This window comes from Ambystoma mexicanum, chromosome 1q (assembly GCF_040938575.1).
Source record: "Ambystoma mexicanum isolate Mex_15411 chromosome 1q, UKY_AmexF1_1, whole genome shotgun sequence".
Lineage (NCBI taxonomy): Eukaryota > Metazoa > Chordata > Amphibia > Caudata > Ambystomatidae > Ambystoma > Ambystoma mexicanum.
The window spans coordinates 891,854,293-891,881,598 of NC_090922.1; the positions used below are offsets into that span (position 1 = coordinate 891,854,293).

General features: G+C 41.3%; 1 protein-coding gene across 1 annotated transcript in view; it reads right to left on the reverse strand.

Annotated features, from left to right (window-relative positions):
- The window catches only part of DPYD (dihydropyrimidine dehydrogenase), a 3,651,715-nt gene that overhangs the window by 1,069,309 nt on the left and 2,555,100 nt on the right, over positions 1-27,306 (reverse strand). The gene's annotated exons all lie outside the window — the stretch shown is intronic.

Genomic DNA, 27,306 nt, shown 5'->3' on the forward strand with positions numbered 1-27,306 from the left:
CCCAACAAAATACAAACTTTTCAATTCTGCAGAGACATTCTTTGCTTCCCTCGTAACGCCAGGACTCCAGGCGCGAACAAACGCAAAATGGTTACAGATCGACAGCAGGAGCTGATCCAACTGGCCAACGACACTGAAGAGCGATTCAATGTGATCAAGGTAGAACTTCGCACCTTGTGCCTAATGACAATGCAGAACCGGTACATCCTAGACCTTCTCACAGCAATGGACGGCAGTGTTTGGCGAAAAAGCGGGAGCGCATCCTGTACATTCATACCCTCTGAAGATGCAGATAATGGGACCATCGCCATGTGATCTGAGCAGTACACAGTCTGGGGGAGAGGATGTCGTAAGAAGGAGGAATAGAGCCAAGCAACTGATTTGACAATATGTTCAACTGGATACAACCTGGCTCAACACTGTGATGAACATTTTTGTTCCTGTCATTCTTTTTTATTTTAGTATTTTTCTTTGTGTGTCAACTAGGAATCCGATGCTGTGCAAAATCTATGCCTAACTCAACAATGATGATGTTAACAAAGGCCCGACAGACAACGGTGGCTACTATGACAGATGCACAGATGCAAACTGGAGAACCAAACCCACTAAAGTATTGCAGAACAGCTGTATATCGCCAGAATGGGGACAGGGTAGATAATCTATATCACACCACCATAAAAGAACCAAGGGAGCTGCAATGGTAAAGGGAAGTGTGGTTGGACCTGGATGGGAATGGAGGAATATATATGACATGCACCCCAGATGAATATGCAAGAAAGGGCCATAGCTTAAGAAATGTGTGCAGGGCGTGGATGCCAATAAAAGGAACACCTGCTTGGGATGAAGCAGTTGCGGAAGCAGAGTATTATTGAAATGAGATTAAGAATAATAAATAGTTTGCTACTTTAGATGTAACGAAAGGGGGGAATGTGTGGGAGTGAGGCGTCGTTTGGGCCCCCGCCATACATTCAGTACAGCTTGGACCACATGCTCTCCCAATGGTGGGGGACGCCTCCATCGCCCTTATGTTAATATCAGCCTTATGCTGCCATTGGCATAGATGGTTGCACAAGACACACGGCATCCATTTTGTGCACTCTCGACTCCATCTTTTGAACTAGGCCTCACTGCGATAATATGAAAAGGCTTCTCGCCCCTTAGCAGCGTTGCGCACACCGAGCATAGGGCCCCCACCTTTTCTCACTGTGTCTGAAAGTTTTGCAGCTTCAGTCTCACGCTCGACCCGGAGGCAATTGCAATAAAAAACAAATATAACATCTCGCTCTTCCTCTGAGATCACTGTCCCGTGTGTGAACCGGCCTGAGCCAGGCCTTGTAACTCAACCATCTATACAAATCGACCCGTGCCCCTTCACTCTCGCTGTTGGAAAATTACTGCCAGTATAACCCTGTGTCCCTGCAAGATATTCTTTTTGATGTACCAGATATGTGACCCTGCCATGAAGCCCACCCCAGCATGCCCTTAGCTAAAATCAGACCTCTGTCACAGTATATTGCCTCCTACAACTAACAAACGCCAACTTTCCCCCCAGCCTCTTTGATAAGTCCAAACCCACCCCGCAATCATTGTTATCATCCTGGTCAAGACCCTTAACCTGGTACCCCATATAAGTCCCAATAAGTAATGGTGCAAGTACACAAATACATTTTATTGGTTTATGATGATTTGCTCAAAGGAGTTGTAATGACTATTATTTAGTTATTTAGTGCACGTTTTATAGTAGTGTATCATGTTAGCTTAGTTAGCGGACACCCTGCCTCACAGTGACCTGACCCTCACCCCCGCTTGGACACAGACAGGTGGACATCGTGACGCTCACCCTCCCGCCAACCCAGCAGCCAACCACGGAGGAGCAGCACCTATATGCGTCTATACAACACGAGCTTGTGTCCAACCATGATGAACTTTACAACATTAATGTCTGACATCACTTATGACGCTTTCTGCCCTTATAATCAATTGTAAGTGTATTGTTTGCCAGAGCGCTCTCGGGCAGCATAGTTCTCTGGATGCCAATTCTTTATAAAAAAAGACTAACTCTCGCAGCCTGTTCTCTTAGTCTCATTCCCTGTTGGGGTGTGTCTTTTCATTTGTATTGCATGTGCTAAGACGGGGATGGGCCTTTACACTATCCCTCCGCAAATACCTCCCCTCTCGAGCTCTTCGCTCCTCTACCTCTAACTCCCTCAGAGTCCGTCGTTTTACAAAGAAATGAGCTGGGGCTAGATCTCTGTCTTCGGCTGGGGCCTCCCTCTGGAACAGCCTCCCTACCACTCTAAAACTTGAGGAGAACCATCTCTGGTCTCTGGAAGCACCTGAAGACATTCCTCTTTTCTTCTGCCTTCGCTCCCCCTCTCCCCTGCTGACCTGTTCTCTCTTGGCACCGTGCACCTGACCACCCTCTGTCCTCCAGACCCAGGTACCTGCTCGTCTTGCCACCATCCCGCACTGCCTCTGGGCCACCCCTTGCACTGGGGTCTGTATCTGTACCCATAAAGGCCCACCTTTTTAACCCCTGCACTTATCAGACCGACCCTGTCTGCTACCTTAAACCTAGCACTTGCAAATTGCTGGCTGCACTACCACTGTTTGTTGCCTTTATTATTTATTTATTGTTATTTATCTGTTTCTCATCTGCTTCGCACCTTCCACTTCTTCCCCTTCCATGCACTTTTCCCCTCCCCCTCCCCCATGCACTTGCGCGTTCTCAATGTAACTGGGCCTAGTAAGATTGCTGTTTTGTTCTCCGAGTTCCCTTCCCTTGCCTTGTCGCGCTCTGAAACACTTGTGTACGAGCGCAATAGAAATTCAATATCAATAAAAAAATGACCAGGGGACAGTTATGGGCTATTCGTACCTCTCTGCTGTTCATAGGTTCGACAGCATCAAGCCAGGTTTTAGAGCTTTACTGCAGTCTGGGTCGAACCAGGTTCAGGTACAGCAAGTCATGCTGGGCCAAGTGGCGAGCTAGCATCTAGTTGGTTTGAATCGGGAGCTTGATGCAATTCAAATGCAGCATTCGGGTCATGCAGTTCAAATTGCTCACAAGGGTTGGAGTGGGAGTTGAGGCGGTTTGAGACATTTAACCGCTGGTTTTGTCCATCAAGTGATCAAATGCCCCAGTGGTACCAGTCAAGATCAGACGGTTCAATTCAGTGACTTTGGTGCTTTGATGCAGCGATCAAAAAGGTGACAGTTCGAGTTCTTTCCACAGCAAGCAGGTTTCTCGAACCAAACAGGTGAAATGCACCACTTGGCATGATGCAGTGGTGCAACAGTTTGAAAGGTGTGATGCAGTAGTGGTTTGAGTTCAATGCACTGCCAAAACAACACCGGGGTACCATTGGTTCTATTGTGGAGAACCCAGTTAGAATGCGGTTCCACCACTTCAATGTGGAAAAACATAGAGCTTTCGCTGATCATGTCCTCCAGATGCTGTGAGAACTACTCCAGGGGCACTAGGACAGAATGGGTCTTTTCAGATTCTGCTGACCCAGCCCAGGAAGGCTTGCAGTAGAGTTACTGGTCGTGGTATTCATCAAGAGTCATCCCCAATGTGCCCTGGGAGTATGTAAAGAGCAGATATTGGCTCTGCTTTGTACTGCTACATCTTCACCTCAGTGGTTGAGGGCTTTGGAAAGATCAACTCTTTCTGAGGTGTTTGTCCAAGAGTGATTCAGCGAACCCTTCTTTTAAAGGCAAATGTGAACAGGTGATTGGACTACAGCGAGCCTGTGCTTAAGGGTCCTATCTCTGTGCTTGCCACATGTGGTATTTGCCTTCTGACATCATACACACAGTGATTTGTGTAAAAGGAAGTAGAGGGGGCAGGGAGGGAAAACTGTATTATGGTAACAGAGATATTGCATGCTGGATTTGTGAATCTTTGCAAGAGTGGGACAGAATGCTGCTCTTGCATTGGGTATGGTGGGTATGATGTTTTAGATGCTTGTGAATGATCTTTTGGATGTGGAAATATTTGTAAACAGGTGATGATGTGAAGGGATGCCACTTTACATATTTTTGATATCATGATTAGGGAAAGAAGGTACTTAAGAAAACAATGTATGCAACAAACAGGTTCTTTGGACAACAAGGAGTGGTCAAATGGCTACTTTGATTACAAAGGCTCATTGCCGAACCCACAATATGCTGGTGGTCACCTGCATGTTCTTGTTTTGATACTCACCTGACTGAAGTGGCAGTCACTCTGCCTGGTAGAAACCTGAGCAGCTTGATGCTGCTTCACCAAATGTCCTGCTGTGTTGTTGCACATCCAGACTCCAATGTCTGCATCGCTGCTCCATCGTGGTAATGTTCCTGCTGCTTTGTGTAAGTCCTTTGTATTCCGCTGAGCCATCAGTGTCCTACCTTGAAGGGACTCCCTAGGTGCTTCTGCACTAGCACTGCACATTTGAGATTGCACAAAGTGTGTCCTCCCATGTCTCTGATACTGGTCTCCTGGTACTACCATCTCCTGGGGATCTGAGAAGTGAAACTCAGATCCAAACCTGCACCTTGCCAGTTCCAATAAATCAGTAAAATCACCTCTGTATGTGTAATTTACCAGCCCCGTCTGCAGCATAGATTGGCCTGGGTAGCCTTCCTGGATGTGTGAACTTCCATCCTAGTGCTAATCTTCATCTGCAGTGTAGAAGGGATCTGTGTGCAGATCTTTGTCCTGTCCCCTTTGACCACAACCATTGTTTTCAGGGGGCTGCTGGTCCACTTTGTAACCATCAGACCCTGTGCTTCTAGTCATGGAACTATGGTGTAGACCTGTTTGGGTTGGGTGGGAAGGCTCTCCGGCTCAATGGTTGCCATTTCTTCTGCTCTCGAGACCTGCAGGTTATATTAACCTACAATGGCATTAAACCCAGTGCTGAACAATTTCCTTTGTTTCATTTCTTTCTATGGATAATCATCTAAAAGCCCTAAATGTATTATATTGATTGAATGTACTGATGTGATTTCCAATACTTATACGTGATTTAACACATGACCTTTCATAGTAGTACCTCCACTGGATGGTATCAGTTTTGAAAAGTTGTTTTCATTATGGGGGCGTGAAAGGAGTTGGGGTAGGACAAAGGGTACACACATAATGGGACATCTGACCTAAAATACCTCTCCCAAAAACACAGTAAAACCCTTTAATCAAAGCACAGACAGTCATACTGTTTTTAAGTGTACATAGGGGCCTGGCAGTATGTCACCTGGCTTGGATAGTCATGATGTACAATAGGAGGGTTCCTGCAGTCCTTAGAGAGATTAAGCATCCTTATTATATCAAACATTCTAAAATGTAAAAACGTCAGAGAAGACGTGCACAGGTTCACTTCTCACAGCCACACATAGAAACGTAATCTCTCACAATTTTGCCCAATATTTTTTATCAAAACTGGAGAAAATGATTCTTCAAAAAATATGTAAACAGATGACTGAGGTGATGTGGTTATGTTTCTAAACTTGGAACAGGTACATTGTATCTTTCATTCTCAGCTTCAGAACGCTAAAGTCATTATTGTGGGCTTGATTGTGAGTTTTGTATTCTAACACTGGTAGTACCAACAAATAATGTACTGGTACCACATGTGGTAATTACCACGTGTGGCCGGAAAGCTCAGCATGATTCCAAGTCATGTGGACCTTTCTGTATTTGACCATTTTGGAGTCCTTTAAGTGTCCATGGGGACCGGTATTTGCCACATGTGGTAATGATTTTCCGTGAAAGTAATTGCCTCCTCACAAATGCAGATGGAAAGAGGAGTTTCAGATTGGAAATTTGGTAACATATCCTGTAATTGCATTTGCTAGATGTTTTATCGCTAACAACAAACTCATAATCAGGTTTTATGGGATTATGAGTAAATCACTTGCTTTTCTTGTAACACAAATCTTGAACGTGCCTACTGTCTATTAGTACCTGGTGGCGGGCTGTGGCAGCCTCTCAGTCAATGAGAAGGCTTGGAATGGGGGAATTAAGAGCGGTAATCCCCCCGCTCCAAGCCGCCTCATGGCTAGAGGCTGCCGTCTTCCCCCAGGGGGTATGATGTAAGTGTGGTCCCCCTCCTCCTCTCCCTTTACCCTCCCTGCTTCCCCATCCAAAGAATACCCTCCCCTACCCCCGCTTACCTTCTTTAAAGTCCCTTTCGGGAGCTGGGAACACTTCTGTCCAGAGCGTGTCCGCTCCCGATCTGCGACAGGCCATCATGGAAAGGAAGAAGGCACTACACGTAGTCCCTTCCCGTTTTCCATGGCAGCAATTTTTTTGTTTACTTTTTTCAATGCCCATGGTGGAAAGGTAAAACAGACTTTGTTTTCCCTTCCCCAGCGACCATGTGTTTTACATTTTTCTTTCTGTTCCGAAATGCCGGAGGGTTTCATACCAAAACAAAAATGCTTTTAGTATCCGGGTCTTACGGGCCGGTGTACTAATAGCAATAAGCCCCTCCTAACGGGGGGCATTACCACTTCAAGTAATGCACCAGGGCCTTGTAGCTATGGGCCTCGGGGCATTAGCTGAAGTGGGCTTACTGCTTAAGTACAGCACCATTTATTCATTTGTAATGCTATCTCCCCACAACCCATCCTCATTTCTTTTATCTTTTCCCAAAATAACGGCTTTACACACCACTGTGCAGAGTATTTTTCTGTTCATTATAGTTAGATAATTGATATGGTAAATGCATTACTAATGATAGGTTCATGTTTAGGTACACGAAGCATCGTGCAGAAATGTCCATGCTCCTGTCACCAGATACCGAAACCAAAAAACATTGTATTTGGTCTTACGTTGCTTTACATCTCCAAAAAGATTGGCCCCAACTTTTGTCAAACCGTCATCTCAGAAGCAAATCCCATGAATTACTTTTTTTTTAAAGTTATGTTTTAGAGAACAACAATCACAATGTCGTCCATGTAGAGAATCTGAGTGGTATTATGGAACCATAGTGAATGCACACGTTTGGTTTGTGCATGTATAAGCACATAAGCAGCTTTTCAAATAACGCCTGAATGCATAAATATGTGTTCAACTATGAACTCCTGTTGTAGATACTCTGTTGATTCTGTATGTTAGTATGTACTTTAGGACTTAATAATGGACCTAAGAAATAGGATTTTCTCTTAGGCTTCCAGTCATTTGAAAGCCAAGATCAACATATCTTTCTGAATCTGATCTAAAATGCAAAGGTGATCACCAAAACTCTAAATCAAAAGAGCAGGTTCCTATAAATATACTGTCACTTTAATGTGCCACTGGGCTATTACAAGTCCGGGGGTCGGGAAGTCAGGCGCCGGTCATTTTGCTAATCCCAATTCCCATAGTGTCCCATAGGACTCTATGGGAGTGGGGACATGGAAGCACCAGCACCAGTGGCTCCGGCAGGCAAACCCATAGTTTGCCGGTCCAGAAACAAGGGTGACAGGAGAGTTTATCAGCACCCTTAGTTCCAGACCGGTAAACTCGGCATGAGGGCCACTGGTTTTGTATGCAAATTAACTGTAATTGTTTTCTGAAAAACAGAGCACTTGTGTTCTTGGACTTCATGAACCATGCGTGAAATCAACAATGTGAGGTCAAGGACATTTTCACAAACATTATTGTGGCATGTTTTAACAAAGGTCTTAAGGGCGTTCCAATTTCCTTTGAATCCTGCACAGTCTTTCTCAGACTGTCCTGCTCACAGTACAAGGACATCATACTTCTGTTCAGTTTGCAGTCTTCCAATTCAGGAAATGTATTTATATATTTTGACATGTATAAAGTGTGCTAAACCCGGATGTATCAAGGCGCTAGTTACATACGACAGTTCAGGTAAGATCACATAGTCGTAATGTGCTCTTTGCAGGCATGTTATCAGTTAGTAAACAGGCTAAATTGTGCATTCTGTTCAATTTTCCTGCTCTCTGCAGAACAGCCATTTTCTTAGGTATTTGCGGAAAGCCCAATACGAGACACACCGACAAGTGAATGTTGCATTTGGTAAAGCATAGGGAAAGACATGCTACTTTTGAGCCCCTGTCCAAAGAACTGCATCATATTCCCACTTTGAAATCCCTTCCTCCTCCATGTTGTAGCTGTGTAGACATGTCGATGTCGCAAGCATTCACATCCAGTATAGTCTCAATGCAGTGATGCCTGTTTGGAAAGTGAGACATTTAAGCGACTGTGGATGATCCTTTTGCAGAGGGCAAGTAACCGACTTGTCCATCCATCATGAATCACATTTGATCCAGCAATGTTACAATTGTCTACAGCTAACCATCCATCTCTAAACTGACACAGTTTTACAGGGAACTATTTATGTAACGTTTGTGAAATGTCTAAAGTAAATTGTGCTGGTGTTATTCTGACTGAGGAGGTAACGTATACCAAGCCATTGTTATTTAGTCTACAGGTATAAAGACCGAGGCATACTTACTTCAAAATAGTAGTTTTAGGGAATTCATGTTATTGCTACTCATTTCAATAACATCCGCACCAACCACACACTTCCCACCCTGGGATACCTCCATGTATATGTATTTAACCCCAGTGTAAAGAAACAAGCTTCAGAAAATGTTATCAATTTCTTGACTATACAATGCCCACTCTATTACTCTGCTTTGTAGTGTTGCTTTGTTTCCTACCTCCCTTGTTCTCATCACAAAACTTCACCAAATGTTGTTCTTAGAATGGAGTCAACTCTAATTGTCACATTATTCTGCAACTGGTGAGGGGGCAGTGGAAACAGTATAGGGGCACAGTGACTTGATCATTTTACCTCTACGACCATCTGAGAAATGTTCAAGCTAATTTTGACATACCAGTATTTCTGTACTTCTGTCAGAGAGGAGGGCTGGGACCATTTGATTCACTTGTTGCTGTCTCATTAACATGACGAATTTACTTCGAGCAAGAGGGTTAGGTACATTCAAGTTAATTTGTATGGTCTAAGAATGTACACTTTATATGAAATGTATTCATTGACATGTTCATCTTCCATTGCCAGTTTAAATGCTGGGCCTGTAGCAAACTAATGTAAGGGTACATGTGCTAGCATTCTATGAAACAATAATACATCCCACTCCAACGTTTCTCTCTCTGCAAAACACAGCCAACAATGACCTGGTAAAACATTTTCATTGTTATGGTTCTGATAAATTGTATGCTAAGTATGTTCTATGTTTAATAACGAATGATTTAACAAGTGAAAACGAATGACCAGTTCCTTTAACAGTATGGAATAGGAGACACAAAGCTGAAGCATCATTCAGAAATATGTGTGGGGTTGGTGGATAGTAACGGGTTAATAACATATCATTGAGTCACCCTTATTGCTCTTCCCTTCTAACATGTGGTATATGAGAGGGGGCTGGTGGATCATAGTGTGGGTTGAAGGAGGGAGGGGTCTTACAGAGGGAATGTTCTCTCCGCTATCTGAAACATATTACTAAATCAAGAATACATTCCTCCATAACGGCACATCAATAATTAAATGAAAAACATTTCAGAGACTGGACAGCATGAATGTAAAGAAGGACATCAAATCAACTACATTGACCTCCGAGCACCCACTTCACATTACCACCAACATTATATTACCATCCCAAACATTTTGATTGCAGTCTCATTCACATTGCCCTAAACTCATTTTTCTTCTCAGTCCAACTGTGCCAGTTTCTCTATCCTCACTCATGTGTGTCGTGCATTTGCTTGGAAAAATGTTCTCTTTTACAGGAGGAACCTGGAGACCAAGGTCAACTACATTAGCGCAAAGTTCGATTGAATGTAATACTCACCATTAAATAATGTTCGCTCGGAATACTAGCTTGTGCCAAAATAGCATGTAAATAATGCTAAACATAACAAGACCAACTGTTTTCATGAAAAATGAAATTAGTGAATGCAAAGGAGTGCCACATCTATTGCTATCATTTAGAAAGGGAATATATTAAATGGTGTCATTTTTATTTTAGAATTTGAATTTTATCATTCTGTAAAGAAGTGATAGAGTGTTCCTTGCAAATAGGTTTAGTATATGCTTGTAGCCTCGACCATCCTAGACGGAGCATGTGAGTTCAGGAGATCTCGCAAGACTTTGTATTGACATGGGATTTCAGGCATGTCACATTAACCCGGTATCCCCGATGGGTGAAGGGGGTGTGCCCTTAGAAAGATGTTGTGGATGTTGTGGTTTGCAGTGTGGGGTCTCGTAGGGGCTGAGAAAGGCAGAGAGGTGTGCAAACTATGGAGTTGAGAACCTAACCATGACATGGACAAATCTAAAAAAAACATAGAACATTCATGATGCCAAGTACATAAATGATTACAATCTTTTTGCATCTGTGTAGACTGGTAATATAGGCATTCAATAAATTGAAGACAATTCAACTGCAGTTGCAAGATATCTCACCAGAGTTCAGGAAACTAAGTTAAAAGACATCTGGCATGAAATGTCATCTGAAAAATCCCCTTAACATAAAATGTACAGCTTTGGTATCAAATTGCTCACATTTATTAATGCAGATCATATGAAGCTGCAGGTTATTTAACAGGCCGCTTTGTATAGAAAATCAGAAGATAATCTCTGGTCAAACCTTGGTGCAGCTTCATAGAATACTAAACTCAACAAAGTCATATTTAGCCACAGGAATTCTCAACAGCCAAGACATATTAAAATAATATCACAGGCACAACCTATCAAAACAAAAATCCTTTTTAAGTAAACATGTATTTGTATGAAATGACACAAAAATAGAGATGCAAAACTAATGTCATACCAAACAAAGCGGCTGGCAAATTTCAGTATTAAAATGTCTCCGAATTTTAGTAAGCCTTTCAAAACCCAGTATATTTAACTATGTAAAACTATACTTTAAAATTACAGACGTCAAAAAAAAAATATTTTTGCATGGCCCTGCTACAGCTATTCAAACCTTTGAGAAAAGAGGAAGAATTAGAAGGTGATCATAATACATTTGAAGCTCCATTCAATGCAAGTGAAAGCAATAACAAATGACAAATTTAAACAAAAGAAGGAAATATAAGATATATGTCATCAAGATGAAGAGTGAAGAGATAGAAAGATAAATTGGGATAGAAAATTCCAAAAGGAGTCATCCATCTCTTGCAGGTAGACAAGCACCACCAAGAGAGCCACATTTTCAAAGTGAAGCAGAAATAACAGTGATCAAAGTAGAAAACACCATGGTTAAAAAAATATACATGTTTCAGTGCCCATATCTCCCTCTATATATAAAAGGACAAAGTGTGGATATGTGTGTGTGTGTCTGTTTGAAATGCTCAGCATACTTCCCAACATGCTACACACCTGGAATTTGGCATGTGGGTAGGTTCCATGGTGTAGATAATGTGACATGTGTAAAATATACCTTATTTAAACCTCTTTGTGCCATAGTTCTTCTGTAGTTCTACGTTCATTGTTCCTAAAGTTCAGCAATTAATGAAAACATCACCATTTCATTGCTCCTACACTTCCGACACTGTCAGCATTGCAGCTGAAACAACTCAGCATTTACCTGGAAGTCACAGAAGAAATTGAACATGGACTGCACCACCAAACACAAGCAATTCCAATAATTACAAACCTCTGCATGTGTATGTTAGCAGTGAATTTGTTTCTGGAAAAACATGTTTAATTAAAACAATGTGTATATTTCAGCTTTTGTAACAAACACCAGAGGTCTAGTTGCTTTCAAATATGAAAGGTGTAACTTTTATACCAAATACTATTTCACTGCATTGGAGCACCAAAACAAATTAGAATATCAGAAATGTTTGGTTAGCTGCATTTGAAGTTGGCAGAATTCAATGACAAATGAACATTCTTCCAATAGATGAAATATGCATGGTTTCTAATGTAATGCTTGCCTTAATTCATCTCACAATGAAAGAGGTCCTTGTGACTGGATACTAACAACTAATTGGAGAAAAACATATTATATTTCGTGATCTCATACAGTTAACACCAGTCAAAGGTCAACCCATATAAAAATAAACATTAGGTTACAAAGATTGCCATACCACCCTTGACAGCATAGTTAATCTATGGTGTCACTTGCACTACAGAGAACAAAATATACATCAGTCAGCAAGCACAATATATGATCAGAATCTAAAGAGCATACAAACTGGTGTACTTACTGACAACCAAAATGTATTCTTTAAAAATTTACTTTTATTTATTTAGTGTGCATTTGTAAGGTGCCTATACATTAAGAAATTGTGTTTCAAAGCGCCCACAGGGCAAAAGGGGAGGGAACATGGGAGCAATGACAAATAGAAACTAATAAGCAGGAAGGGGAGGTCCTTCTAATCCTTGTGAGCATGCATTCAGAACGTGCAAGTGCAGAAATTAAATTAACAATATGGAAAAAACAAACCATGCCCAGAAGTAATGAAGCAATTAACACATAACAAAAAAACAAAGAGTGTGTGTGTTTAATGTCAACCCCTGCAAACGTTGACCAATTTAAGGCTCAACAAATGAAAGGCAACCCATTGTCCAGATCAGCTGAATAGACAAATGAGAAGTCCATGGTATGACACTCCTTATGTGTCAACAAGGCACGACACACCTTAATATCCTATAAAAGTCTTTATTAAACACAGCTGGATTAGAAAAAGTAGTAACTCTCTGCCTCGAGCAAAGAACAACACAGAGACACAACCCTGCTGTAGAACAAGGTATAGTAAATTGTGTAATGGGAATGGTGGTTGGCTTATAAACATATCCATATATAATGGAAAGTAATGAAAACTCCCACACTACAGCATATGTATTCCTTTTTAAAGATATGTATGCACGCTGATAACAATTATGTGTCTCTATTGCATATGATGTATTAATGCACGAGTCAAAAGGCCTAACCATGCTCTTGTACACATTGGCAGCATTATTTTCTAAGAAGGTGTCTCTTACCTAGCACATACAATCAGAGGTATATTCCCTGTAATCTCCATGAAAAAGAAAACAACACAAACTTCAAATCCACTTTTAAATCTCAGAACATAACCAGAGTAAATTGCAATGCAAATTAAGCAATCAATCTACTATTCCAATTGTCAACACTCTATTTACTTGAATGGCTCAGAACAGCTATGGTTCCAACTCATCATCCTATACAGACATTCCACAAAGGATCTATCTACGCTGTATGTGGTATAAAACAGGCAGTGGACCAATGTGCAGGGATTGTCAAATTCACCTTTAATTCACAAGGGAATCTCCAAGAATTACTCATGTACTCACTAGAAGGAGTAGAGAGAGAAAACACCCCTCTAAATGAAATGCACATGGAAAGATGCAATGTGCCTCTGCAATCATGTTTCACAAGACAATGGGCCTCATTACACGGTAGGCGGTGGACCAAGGTGTTATTAGCACCTTGGTCCATGCCGGTAAAATACCAGCACCGCCTTGGAGGAAAGGGGAATTACCGCCCTATTCCAAGGTTGGCGGGGCGGTAATTCCCCCTTCCCCCATTGCCCTTCCCCATTCCCATTTTTGCCCCATAGGGCATGATGGGAATGGGGAAGGTGCTAATTACGGTACCGCAAATTGCGGTACCGTAATTAGCACCCTGGTCCCTTTGTGGGTTGGTTTTTAACACCTGCTAAAAAACAGGCGTTAAAGTACCAACCCGCAAAGGGACCTCGTAGTAAGGCGGTAAGGGTAAATGGTCACCGGCACCATTACCGGTGACCGTTAACTCTTACCGCCTTCCATGTAATGAGGCCCAATGTCCAAATGGACAACTTTCACATAATGCTAATTATGGCATGTTGTGCTCATTATGCAATTCAGATACAAAGCAGATGGAATACAAAATAACTGGGAGCACTCCAATTTCAGATATGCACAAGTCTCTCTGTGATGGAAAAATCACTTGAGGACTGTACACTGCATATGTGAAAAAAGAAGTGATAGGTCTGAATTTAACAAAACTCAAGATTCCACAGAAACATAGATTACCAGCATATATACGGAATACCTACTTAATTTGCCTTAAAATAAAATGCAATAATTTAAGAATACTTCATATGTATATCTGCTATAATGATATAGTTAGAAATAGGCCAATGAGTATCACACTACTTTATAACCTAAACCAATAGACAAAACAAAGAAACTTACACAATTATGCATCAAACAAAAAATGCTAACTTATACTTACAAAACATATTTAAAAACAGTTATAATACACCATCAGTTATCTAACTACTTTAAACATAGTCCAACAGATATAACTCTCATTATCAACAATGTACTAACCCTCAAAGTAAAATACAGATTCTTTCGATCCACCTATTTTTCTTTCTCCCAAGACCTAATCATTAGAAATATGTAAATACAACACATGTATCTAACACATGCTCCAACTTAAAGTAGCTGGAACCAATATTGACAGGATTCATGCTTTTCTCATGGTCAGCTTTATGTGGCTTGCTCCAGAGTTGGGAACTGTAAGAAACCAGAGGGTGCCTCAACTGCTAGTCCCAGGGGATCTTTATCTCAGGTGGCCAGGGCACGGCCATCGCCTTTGGATCCAGACCCTGGGCGTGTACCAGTGTGGGCAGATCATCTGGTTGAGGGGTCTACGTGGAGTGGGGTGAGACCGCTGATGATGAGATGCTGTATTTTGCCTTTTTTGTTCATTTACCCCATCCTATTTTTTAGGGTACTCCGAGATCCCAATCCCCCCTCCTTTGATTCAAACACTGGGCGAAGGAAGAGGGTGACTAAGAGCAACAAACTCTCATACATTGTACTGGACATGTCCCGTTAATCTTCAAGAGCACCCACCTGATACGAATTAGCTATGCCCACACGGATGAAAGGCAACACCTAAAGAAACACTTTGCGCAAGGTGGAACACGAGAATGAGCAGAACCTCTGGGACAAAGATGCACCTACTGGAGCAGAGCAACAGACCAAGGGACAAGAGCAGCGGGCTGAAAACCTCAAGGCTTCCCTATTGGAGGTTGTAGCCTCCGCCAGGCTTTCAAAGATGAGTGGAAAAGTCCAGATCCCACAAGTGAAGATTGCATTGCGTTTCAAGGGCACCATCAACCCTCCTTGGTGAACGGCAGAGTTGGGGAGGCGAGGTCAAGCCTGTGGTACTAACCTTGAATCAAAAATAGGAAAACTTCGAACAAGAAAGAAGTGCACACAGCCGGTGGGTGGGCAAGCGACCTGAGAGACCGGTGTGCGTTAAAGTGAATGAAGTGGCAACATCATATCTGAAGTTAAGGCTGCACGCATGTGGATAAGACACACAGAAAGGCAGAATGAGCTTTGATGTAAAACACAGGTGGGAAATCAGCTATAATAAGTAATGGAGTGGTCCGGTGAAAGAAAGTAACCCACCTGAAAGTCACTGTGAAAGGTACTTTGTCTAAAGTGAGAAAACGAATGAACAGTAAAAGTTAAAGGAAGAAGATTAATACCTAGAGAAGGGAAGAGTGAATGTAACACTGTTAACTCTGAGTTGTAGTGGTCCTGCAGTGGTCTGACAAATAAGCCACACACATTCTACAGTCTTGGACATTCAAAAGAGGTCCGAGCCCGACAGAGGGAGACCTGAAGTTTGTGTTGAAAGATATTGTGAATGATCTGAGCCTGACAGGGTGAGTCCCGAAGAGAAATAATCTTGGGGAAGGGAGCCCCCTCTTGCAACTTTTTTTGAACTTTATCGTAGGAGATCTGAACCTGACAGAAGGAGAACTAAAGGAACTGTGTGGTAAAAGGTCTGAGCCCGGCAGTGGGGGGGTCTCTTGGAAACATTTTGGAGAGGACATTATTTCAGAAGAAAGAGACTCTGGCATGGAAGGCCAGGGGGGCCTTGATCCACAGCTTTTTAAACTATATATATTGTACAAGGATCTAACTTGGGGAGGAGAACTGGTTGAGCCCCATTAACATTTAAACACTGATTTTTTTCTTTTGTAGACATTTTTCCTTTTCACGCTTTTAGTACAAGAGATAGTGCAGCCATTAAGTATTTGTCAGCATAGCCCATTTTGATTTGACAGACTGCACTAGTATTGCGTTATTTATTATTCGATAACTTTTTGAGACTACTCCCATCTTAGTTATATGGCAGAATGGGATGTTTTTCCAATCCCAACCATTTAAATAAAGGTTTTACAAATTGTACCCATTGTTTCAGTCTCTGCTTGTGATACCATGCCTCCCCTATAGGACAAAGATACTTTGTTCACACTAGCTCCTACAGGAAAGACTAGCAATATTGTCTACAGAGAAGCAATGGTTTTGTTAATTAAATAAACTTCAAACTAGCACTGAAGTAGGAATTACTGTGTGAAGCACAGGTAAACCTGCTAGTGTATGTACATTTTCCAAATCATGTTCTGCTAGTAATTATATTTTCTTTTCTTTGAAGGTGAACAAAACATTCTATGAGGTGCCCCAATTATCAGTGCAAAACAACTTACCAACATGCATACTTTCAACAATCTCTGGGTCATTGTATTCAGCCATTTTGTAAACACCACTAAACATCTCCAAGTAGACATTCAAATTCAGCAGGCCATTCCCAAAAGATTACCGGTGTATATAGTGCACACCCCACTAATCATCTCAAAGTACCATTGCATCATTGATGTGGCTAGTGGCCAGATTGTTCAAGAAATGCCAAAAGCAATAACCACAGACCAATTTGCACCCCCTTCCCAAACCCCAAACTATCTTCCTACTGGCAATGGGCCCAACTTAATCTGGCCACTAGCCATATCCACAGACCACCTTATGATCCAATACCTATACTCCAATTTGGCTATTAGCCATGTCCATAGGAAACAGTGCATCCTTTAACAAAACTAGGGCCCACACTCACTTTTCCATATCTATAACATAATGAAACCCACCCCAACATACATGAAATCAAAATAAATTAAATACATCACCATAAGTGTGGCATTAGTCTCCCACCATAGAATAATGTGGTGGAGTCTGCTAACAGCAGTCCTCAGACTGTAAATGATCATAAAGCCGTTATGTGAGCTACGTACAAATCAAAACACTCTTTTTCCCTAAAAAACACATATATTCACTGCCTTCATACCCACCCTTAACCTCTCAAAGGATGCCATGCCTACCACAAGTCAAAATGGGCATTTCTGCAAATGTTTCTATTGCTGCGTCAGTGGATGAAGAGCATGCATTGTGAAACACAAATGGCACCCATTGCAAAATATGTTGGTTCACCTCACATTTCTTGTTTGACCAATCAGTACCATACTTTTATGGTGCATGCTGCAGCCATTGCCTATGTGTATGCATTATTAGATTGCTGTATGATCAACAGAACTTCAGTAGAATGTTTCTCTTTCAATAAGTACATTTTGCGATACATAGACTAGTTCATAAGAGGCCCCCCAATAATGCTTCATATGGTGCTAGCAAAACTAAATGCTTTCCATCAGCCATGGCCAATGTCCACAATCCATGGGGCAAGGGCTTTGGCCATGATGCAAGAACCAATATACAAATCAGAGTAGACATGTGTCTGTGCCGGTGGCCAGGCCCACTGTCCACCCATCAAAGTTATATTGCTGTTTTTTTTACATACATTTTGACATGTTGGAAAATATAAAACCCAGGACTGATTTGGAAAAGTATGCTTTCAAGTCCTTGTTGATGCTCCTCACACAGGCTTGCTGCAAACTAATTCAGCACCTCAGCTGTAGTTACAAGCACAATTTATTTTCTCAATCATGCCTATCCTGATTTTGAAAATGTTACCACATACCCGGTCCGTGGTGGCCATGCCCACTTTCACCCCATTGTCGGTCCCTTGTGGCCACGGCTGGTTGCCAGATTCTCTGGGTCATGGCCATGCCCTGGAAAATCTGGCCACTGTCCATGGCCACAGACCTTGCCTCAGGCACCAAAGTTATAACACTATGTTGTGTACCTACATTTTGACACTTAAAAAAAAAAACAAACACAGGACAGATTTGCAAAAGCTTGCTTTGGGTCCTTTCCAATGCTACTCACACACGTTTTCTGCAAATCCATTCAACACTTTTGGCTGTAGCCTAGAGCAGAATATTTATTCCCATAAAAGCTTATCCCAAATTTATGGCAGGCACCTGCAGGGTAGCCCCCTCTTGACAATATCACTTCAAACTTTGTAGATTCGTCAAATTGCACTAAAGTTATAAGCTACCTAAAGATGTTGGGATTCCTCTCTAATTTTTCCTCCTTTTGAGAAAATGGCATCAACATTCAAAGTTAGGACTATATTGTTATTGCAAAATTTGGTGTAGTTTTGTTGAATGGTGCCAAAGTTATAAACCATAATAACTGCTTTTTACATACCCTATAATGGACACGTATTCATTGATGTCCTCGAACATTTGACAAGTTCGAAAACATCAAAGCAATGTCCCCAAACACTGTCTGAGATGTTTGTGGACATCAATGAAGAAATAACACCTGATTTGTGGCTTTTCCTGGACAAATCCCTCACCTTCCCAGTGATTGCTTCATGTGTCTGATAAGTGTAATGCTGAGTTTTGTAATATGTTTTTATTACGCTGTTCACAGACTATGGGGCGCTGTTTGCATATCCAACATGGTGTCACTTTCTAAAGTTTTGACGCACTTCACATTTTTAATTGACCAATCAGCGGCTATGTGTGATCTCTGTGAATTTCATGGAGCTCCCAGGTTGGTCTAGAGGCATCAGCGGATACCGAATCAGGAAGTGAGTCCCTGGACTGGCTGGAGATATTATACATACATTTTAGGTGTTAAAAAAAAATCTACTCGGTGGAGTAACACCAAATTTGCAAAAGCAAGCCTTTGGGACCAGGCTGCCACTTCTCGTGAAAGGATGTTGCAATTCTGACTGGCGGTTACGGCTGTAGCCACAAGCAAAATATTTTTCCATTCATGTCTATCCAAATTTCAAATGTTTTGGCACCCCCCAATAACTTTCCGTCCTTGATGCAGTCACATCAAACTTTGATAAATACTCCAGATTTGGTTGTATACTTTTTTTGCAAAGTTTGGTGAGGATTCGTTGAACGGTGCCAAAGTTATAAGCCACCCAAAAACTTCTCTTCCAATGGGTTGAGCAATTTAACCATAAGTACACGGTCACAGCAAACCCTGTAATAAATATATATATATAAATATAATCAAGGATATTTCTCCATAAAATAAATGACTTATTAAAAAGCAATTACATTCCATAGTGGACAACATTACACTACACCTTGGTGTCAGTAGACTCTCATCCTTACTATTTATGCTTTAACAAACAAGGCCCAATCGCCAGAGTTCCAACACAGTTATTTTCTAGTAGCCTTTCTCACTTTACCACTTGCACATCCTGCAAACAGGGTGATCAGATGACATGAGAATGTGTTTTGGGAGTGCATGAGATACACTCCACTGAGTCTCACTGCTGAGGTTTAAACTTTCCATGTTTGGACCTGGACTCTTCTGACCTTGGGCTAGATGCAATCAACTAAAGAAATGTGTACCACCAACATACTCAACATGGAATGAACCTAGACAGTCGACTTGAAAACCACTGACTAAAGTAAACATATACATGCATAATTATTCCTGGTTATGATTCATTATGCTTTATGTGCCTTTACATGACATGCAATCTTTGCAGATGTATGCACTGTTTGTGACCTTACCGGTTGCCTGCATTGTCCTGCTAAGTTTGTTACTTTTTCAACATCAGCAAATTAGTTGTATGATTAAAAACGAACTGTATATTTTGCACATTAATGAAGGCCTACATGTGGTGTAGTGCAACCGGTTCCTATACAGTGCTCACTGTGCCATTTTTGTGTCCTGATAGCACTAGGTTCTGCAGTAGGTTGGTGTAGGAGTTAGTGGAAAAAGAGGGAGAATGATTGAGCCCTGACACGTGGCTGAGTACAGACTCAAACGTTGTCTATGTGTCCATGAGATTCTAGTTCAATTGGACATATGGTTTATGTGTGGCCATAATTGTCCCAGGTCTGCTTCTCTGTTGCATTTTATAGCAATTTGTCCTCCAAGCATCTAGTGGGCACTACATTAAACCGAATCTCAGATTTGTTGATTGTAGTTTGTGGACAGTGAATCAAGTAAAATATATTGGTAAAGTGTTTATATTTTTTGGGGTAGTGAATACTCACCATATAAAGTATAAGATTGTATTTTAACTTCTTTATCATACCAATCCCAACTTCATAATTTCTTTTTACTCTTGATGTTTTATTACCTAAAACAGAAGGGTCTAGTCCCAAACATTGAAACATATTATAATTGATAGTAACAAAACTATTTATCATTGTTGCAGTTTGGCTTGGATTATTTGTCTAAATTATACACATAGGGAATTTTGCGATGGATCCAATATTCTAACCATGAGAATTAGAACCATTCATATCCTTTTGCTTGACCCTTTTTCACAGGGATTAATATTGTTTAATCCCTTCTCATTGTGCAGGCAATGCTGCAGTAAATCAATGAGGATAAGGAAAAGAAGATGTGTCTTTAAGACGAGATGTGTGCAGGTGAAGCCCCATGATGCCATTTTGTCTTGGAGGGGCGGAGTAGAGCCAAGCCGCAGATCCTGCATCATTCAAATTGCCACAGTGAGATGTAAGGAGGCCGGTGAGAATGGCAACGGGGAAAACCACTGCCTGAGAAGAGAGAATTATCAAGTAGCTAGTGGTGGCATGACCACAAATGCCTTGTGGTGGGTGAGACGCCCGTGAAGAACACCCAGACCATCACTGCTTGGAATGCAAAAAGCTCCCTGTCACTTGCATCTATTGACAGCTGCACCTACAAGGAAAGCAGGGAACAAGACACAGCCAAAAAGCCAGAACAAGACAAATGACAATGGAGGAATACTGGAATGTGTGTTGAGCCCTGTAATGTTCTCCTATTCAGATGAAGGTACCGGGGAGAACAGCAAAAGTGGGATGCTACCAAGGCAAGAGTATATGACGAGTGCAACTTGTCGCAGTCATAAATCTATGAAGAATAAAGTTGTTTGATTGCCAATGTGAAAGTCTCATAAAGCAAGTAACAAATAATTCTGTGAGAAGAATGAAAAGGGATTTGAGACGATTACCCTGGGAAAAAGGGAAAAAGGGAAAAAGGGGAAAGGGGAAAGGGGAAAAGGTATTATGAACAAAGAGACAAAGAGTGTATAAAGCAAAGCCTAAGCATGGCTTCTGAGGAATACGAGATATCAACAGAACCAGAGAATAGAAGAAAGAGTACAAAAGAGAGAACCCAGGAGTGGAGAAATCTAAAAGGGGATCATGTCCCATGCAAAGTAACAAAGGATTGAGAGACTATGAAAGAAGACACGTGTTTGTGAGACTATCTCAAAACAAGCTGTAAGCCAAATAACTTTAAAGAGAGCACCAAGCCCAAAAGTGATTTAAAAGAGCTACAAGAGCTCATGAAGTAGATATTCAGAGCTTAACAAAGAAGACTGTATAAAGAAACTTCTCTTGGCTGAGATTAAGTTGGTTAAACAAGTGGTAAGGTCAGATAGAGTCAGGTGTGGACTGAGGAAATTTTCACTTTGGGACATCCTGATGACAGACAAGTGCCCTTAGTTTCTTTAGATAGGGTGATGCCATTAGCAATAGGGCACATTAGGCCTTTTTATATAATTTCATTAAAGAGAATTCATAATGTCTTTAATGTGTCTGACTCGTTCTTCCAACCTCCCACAGAACATACATTTCAATTGTGCTTTATTGTAACCTGAGGCAACATATCCGCACCAGCCGCTATTGAATTTTTTGATTTCCCAATTACATTTAATATTTCTTCTTGTACAAATTCACCAGCCCAGTTATTTTAATAGTACCAATCGACACATATTGACACTTTCTTAAATTTATCTAAGTGGTATGTTTATTTAAAGTAGAACACCCAAGATTCCTTGTCAATAATGTCAGACTTACCAAACATTCTATTGTTTGTTACCGTGTTCATTATATCCCAGAATGTTGAGAAATTCTTCCCAGATGGGGTGGCCATTATATGTTGGCTATCTATAAGCAGCATATGGAATTAATGTCATTTAAGCCAATTTCAATACATGTTCTTTAAGCCAATTTCAATTTAGAGTATGCTTTTCTTTAAGGTTAGAGGGACAATCATAGTAATAAGCAGATAAGATTTATGTTTACTTAGCTTTATTCCATTTCTTTGGTGCCACCTGCATATCAAAATAATGTTTAACTTCAAAAGGTCTGTCACACCTGTCTTTTTTTAGGAATTTGTTTTAGGAAATATGCCACAGTATTATTTACTTTGCCTACACTAAATACAAGACTCCTCTTAATAGTGTAGGATATTTAGGAGGACTGTGCATGTATCCAAAACGGAAGTGTGTCAGTGAATCCCCAATCCCTCATTAGAAAGAAAACCTGCCAGGTGGTCTGCTCTTTCAAAATCTGTAATCACAATGTTTAGCATTTATCTAACAATGAACTAGTAAGAACAATATAGTAAACTAAAGATTGACTTTGTCTCAATGCCAAGAAATTCTCTTTGATCTTTTTCTCTTTTCAGAGATTAAGAAACACTAGGCCCCACATTCCCATTGGCTCACACCAATTGGCTCTTTCATCTTACTTCTCATAATATATGTATTCCTCAAATAATGACACTGTAAACCTGAATTACAGTACACTCTGACAAGTTGAAATTAATGTATCTATTCATCACTATCCATACATATTTTAAGAGCCAATAAACAGTCACTTAGTGTATCGATAAAGTGTTCTTTAATTTATATTGACAGCCAATGCAAAAACTCCCTGAGGTCTTCCTTTTGGACCTTAGTTAGTTATTTTAACTAAAGTAGAAAAACCTTGGATAATAAAAGGTTCTGTGATCTAAGTTTCATGTAAAAATAGGAGTCAAAATTCTGAAAAAGGAGGAAGGCCATTCATATTATTTAAAAAGTGACTGCTAGTCCATGTCAATATTGTAATAGGTTTGAGGCTAAGGTGACTTACAATGCCATGTTAGCCATGACTATTCCATATCCTTGGGAAACCACATCCTTTGATTCTTTGGCCAGGGAAGCTAACATTTCACTAAGCCTCTCCATTCACACCTTTTTATTGTCGGTGGATGTTTAAAGAGGTTATGCTTAATCATGGACACTTTAAATAAATTCTCCTTATGGCACTTAATATGATATGATAATGCATTTATAACGCACCATACACAAGTGTTTCCATCAAAAGGCTTGGCCAGATGGCTTCCATCAATACACAATAGGCTTGGGCAGATAATATAGGTCAATACCAATAGACCTAAACAAATCTATTTGTTTGCACATCAGCTTTGGCACTATTTTAGAATTAAAAAAGGCTACCAACTTGTCACAATTTTCCATCACAACCTGCATTACATTCCTCTCCCATCCTGAGCGATGCACGCTCACATTCTCTATTCTGTTTTTTTTGTGTTTTTCAGAAATATTTATTACAACCTAACAGTATATGGTTTTTCAAGAAACAGATGCGTTCTGAAGAAGGATCTGTATGATACAAAATGCAATGGTCTGACACACAGTTTCTCTTTGGCATTTCACAAAGTTATTATTAAAATACACTGTATTCTGTTTAAAGATGACGTGGATTTATTTTCCAATAAGCTTGATCTAAATGTCTTGAAAGTTGAGTGATCTGCTTGTCAGACGATCAGTGAGCACACCATATCATAGCCACCTTGCTATAATCCATTAGTACTGACTTGTCATGACTTGTGAGAAATACCAGGTGACAATACAGTATGAGCTCACTTACCTCCAATCCAGGTGCATAATGGTGATAGAAGAGAATGGAACCAACCTATTTGCACTTGCAATGGACCCCGGATGGGAAAAGAAACCAATACAAGAACCCGCTGTGGGAGCCGGGAGGGAAAAGGCAAAGCCAGAAAGGTACAAATAAGAAGGATGATAAACAGATCCAGAAATAACAATGAAGCGGAAGTGGCAAGGCAGGTCCAGAAAACTAGAATGGAGGCAGTGCGGGTAAGGCAGATCTAGAGGGTAGGATGAGGCTGTAATGGCAAGACAGGTCTGGAATGTAAGAAGAAGGTAACAGAGAAGTACAGGTCCGGAAGGTAAGAATGAGGCTGTGGTGACAAGGCAAGAGCTATCAAGCAATGATCCAGGCAAACAGAAGGAGAGTTTCAATTACTGCACATGGAATACAGGAAACAGGAAAACAGTCAGAAGGCAAGGCAGCAAGGAATTCGAGGAAGCAGAGAGATTGGGATAGAACTGGAACCAAGAGCTAGGATTCATAGAAAACAGCTTAATTACTCACAAAGTTAAGATGCAGCTGGTCCGCGGCTCAGTCCCTGATATATGCATAGCATGGTTAGTGGGAGGCACCATCTTGGGCCAGTGGACTAGACTGCTAACACAGTAGCATGACAGACGTGCACACTGTGCTGAACGGCAATGTCGCCACAGCAACCAGGACTGCTTTCTCAGAGTATTCCCGCTTCCAAGCCTCGTAGGACCGGGGCTTCCAAGGATAAAAATGATGAAATCTTTGTATCATCTTGGTGGCATTTTTATGCGATGCAGGTTCCCATGAGTGTTCCGAAATATCTTACACAGCCCAGTCAACAAGATATTAGAGTGCGCCTCAGAGGTAAATCACAAATTCTGTTTACCACATATTCAGGAACACCATCAACATGGACCAGGGGAGGAGTAGCTTTAGTCTGTCATGATTCAGATGAGCGGACTGGCTTCAGAAGAGAAGTAAGAAAGACTGGATGTATTCTTTTCCATGATGATCGTAAGGATAATCTGTAGGTGACAGGGTTGATAACTTTGTTGATGCGGAATGGTCCCATATATAGTGAAGAGAATTTGGAAGAATTTACTCTCCATGGAAGGTGTTTTGTTGATAACCCAACGGAATCCCTGATAGAATAGAAATGTTGGTGTGAGCAATGGTTGTCAGCATATCTCTTAACTTGTTCACTTGATTTTTTTACATGGTCAATGGCTAGTTTATGGCCTTCTTGTATGGAAGAGATGTGTTGATTAACTGAAGGTACGTGAGTCACAGCAAATTTGGGTATTGGGAATGCTGAAGGGACAAAACCATAGGCACAAAAGAAAAGAGAAGTGTGCAAGGAGGAGTGCAGTGAGTTGTTATAAGCAACTTCAGGTCTTGGAAACAAGGAAACCCAATCTACCTGCACCATTGCAGAGAAACAGCAGAGGTATTGTTTATTGGTATGATGTATTCCTTCAGTGAAACCTTTGTTCTGGGGTTGGTATCCTAAAGATTTTGCCAGTTGGATTCCTAAGCAAAAACAAAGAGGAGATGGCTGGAAGGTTTAGACTGAATCTTAACCACTGGCATTGCTCTGGGCAACCCTCCAGGCCATCGTTCTTCTCCTGCCAAGCCATTACAGAAGGGGAAAGACCAGGTCCCATCAGGCTTGGTCCCATCCTAAAAGGGGCAGTCCAGCCCGAACTGCTAGGTCACATCCCTTCTGCACGAGACCACAAGCATCCCCAAACATGTTTCGGCCTTGTTGGGCCTCATCAGTGAGGAGTAGCTTGGGTCTCTAGGCCCAGCAAGCACGGGACCCACTTCTGGGCATACCCGTCCCACTTGGGGTGACAAAACAAAAAAAAGAGGTGATGGCTGGAAGGTTTAGACTGAATCTTAACCACTGGCATTGCTCTGGGCAACCCTCCAGGCCATCGTTCTTCACCTGCCAAGCCATTACAGAAGGGGAAAGACCATATGCAAATCAGGCTTGGTCCCACCCCAAAAAGGCCGAAACATTTCTGGGGTTGCTTGTGTTTCCATGCAGAGGGGACCTGGCCTAGCAGTTCAGGCTGGGATGCTACCATTGGTGGCAGTACCTGACTGATTTGCATGTGGCTGGACCCCTTTTGCAATGGCGGAGATGGGCTAAAAAACGGTGGTGTGGAAGGTTGCCCAGAGCAATGCCAGTGGTTCAGATTAATTCACAACCTTCCACCCATCACTTTTGTGCTTACAGTTGGATTCTTAGACTGGAACACACAAGTGACCAAAAGCGAGAGGTATATTGCATTTGTCTGTTGGATATGCCAACAGATGGTAAGCCATATAAACAAAATGGAAAACACATGCCATTTTGGAGGTGTTAGGTAGCTTAGGTAAAGTGGTGAAATGAGCTTGATTGGTAAACGTGTCAATGGTCACCATGATGGTGGTATTCCCTTGTGAATCAGGAAGATCAGTGACAAAATCAGTGGCTATGATTTCCCAAGGTCTTGTAGGGAGGATAGGTTGCTGATGTTGCTGGAGCTTAGCAACCAATGCAGTAGTGGTTTGCTTGTGTTGGGCAAATAAATGGCATGAGGATACATACCGACAGATGTCGATATGTAAAATGGGCCACCAAAAGTATGGAAGAGCAATTTCCTGAGTGATTTGTTTTCCTCTACGTCCAGTACGTTTGCTGTCATGACAAAGGGTCATGTATCATGTTTTAGGTCGACATTAGGTACAAAGACTTGATTATCTTTAGTGAATAATCCTTCAGTCAAAGTGAGAGAGTCCTAGATTCTGTCGGCAGGAATTGTTCTGAGGTATTCTTTTGTTTCTTCTCAGAGATCTGGAAAGAAGGTACTGGCATGTATAACAGAAGCACGGGGATTCAACAGGTTTCCTCCAAAGCAGGTGCATGATTTGTTTCCTTCTTTGCGAGACAAGGCATCAGCTAAGATGTTTTCAGAGCCGGGATTGTATGTTATAAAACACCAGTATTGTGCAAAATAGTAGGCCAACTGGGCCTGTCGACTATTTCTGCATTCAATGTTGTGTAGAGCCCTTACGTTTTTATGGTTGGTTCATACTTCCACAGAATGTTGGGCTCCAAGTAACAGATGTCTCTATTCCTTAAAAGCTGTTTTAAGACCCAAAAGTTCCTTTTCCAGGCCTGTATAGTTATTTTGCTGTCAGAAAGGGTATGTGACAGATATGCAACAGGATGTGTATTGTTGTCAGATTGATTTTGTATTAACACTGCTCCTAAAGCATCTTCAGAGGCATCACTCTCAGCGATAAAGGGTTTCTTAGCATCTTGTTGACACAAAATAGGAGCATATGTCAAGGTTTACTTTAGGGTTTGGAAGACACTATTCCATACATCATTCCATCTAAAAGGTCATTCTTCTTTAAGAGTTGAGTGATAGGAAGGAACATTGCAGCATAATGTACATTAC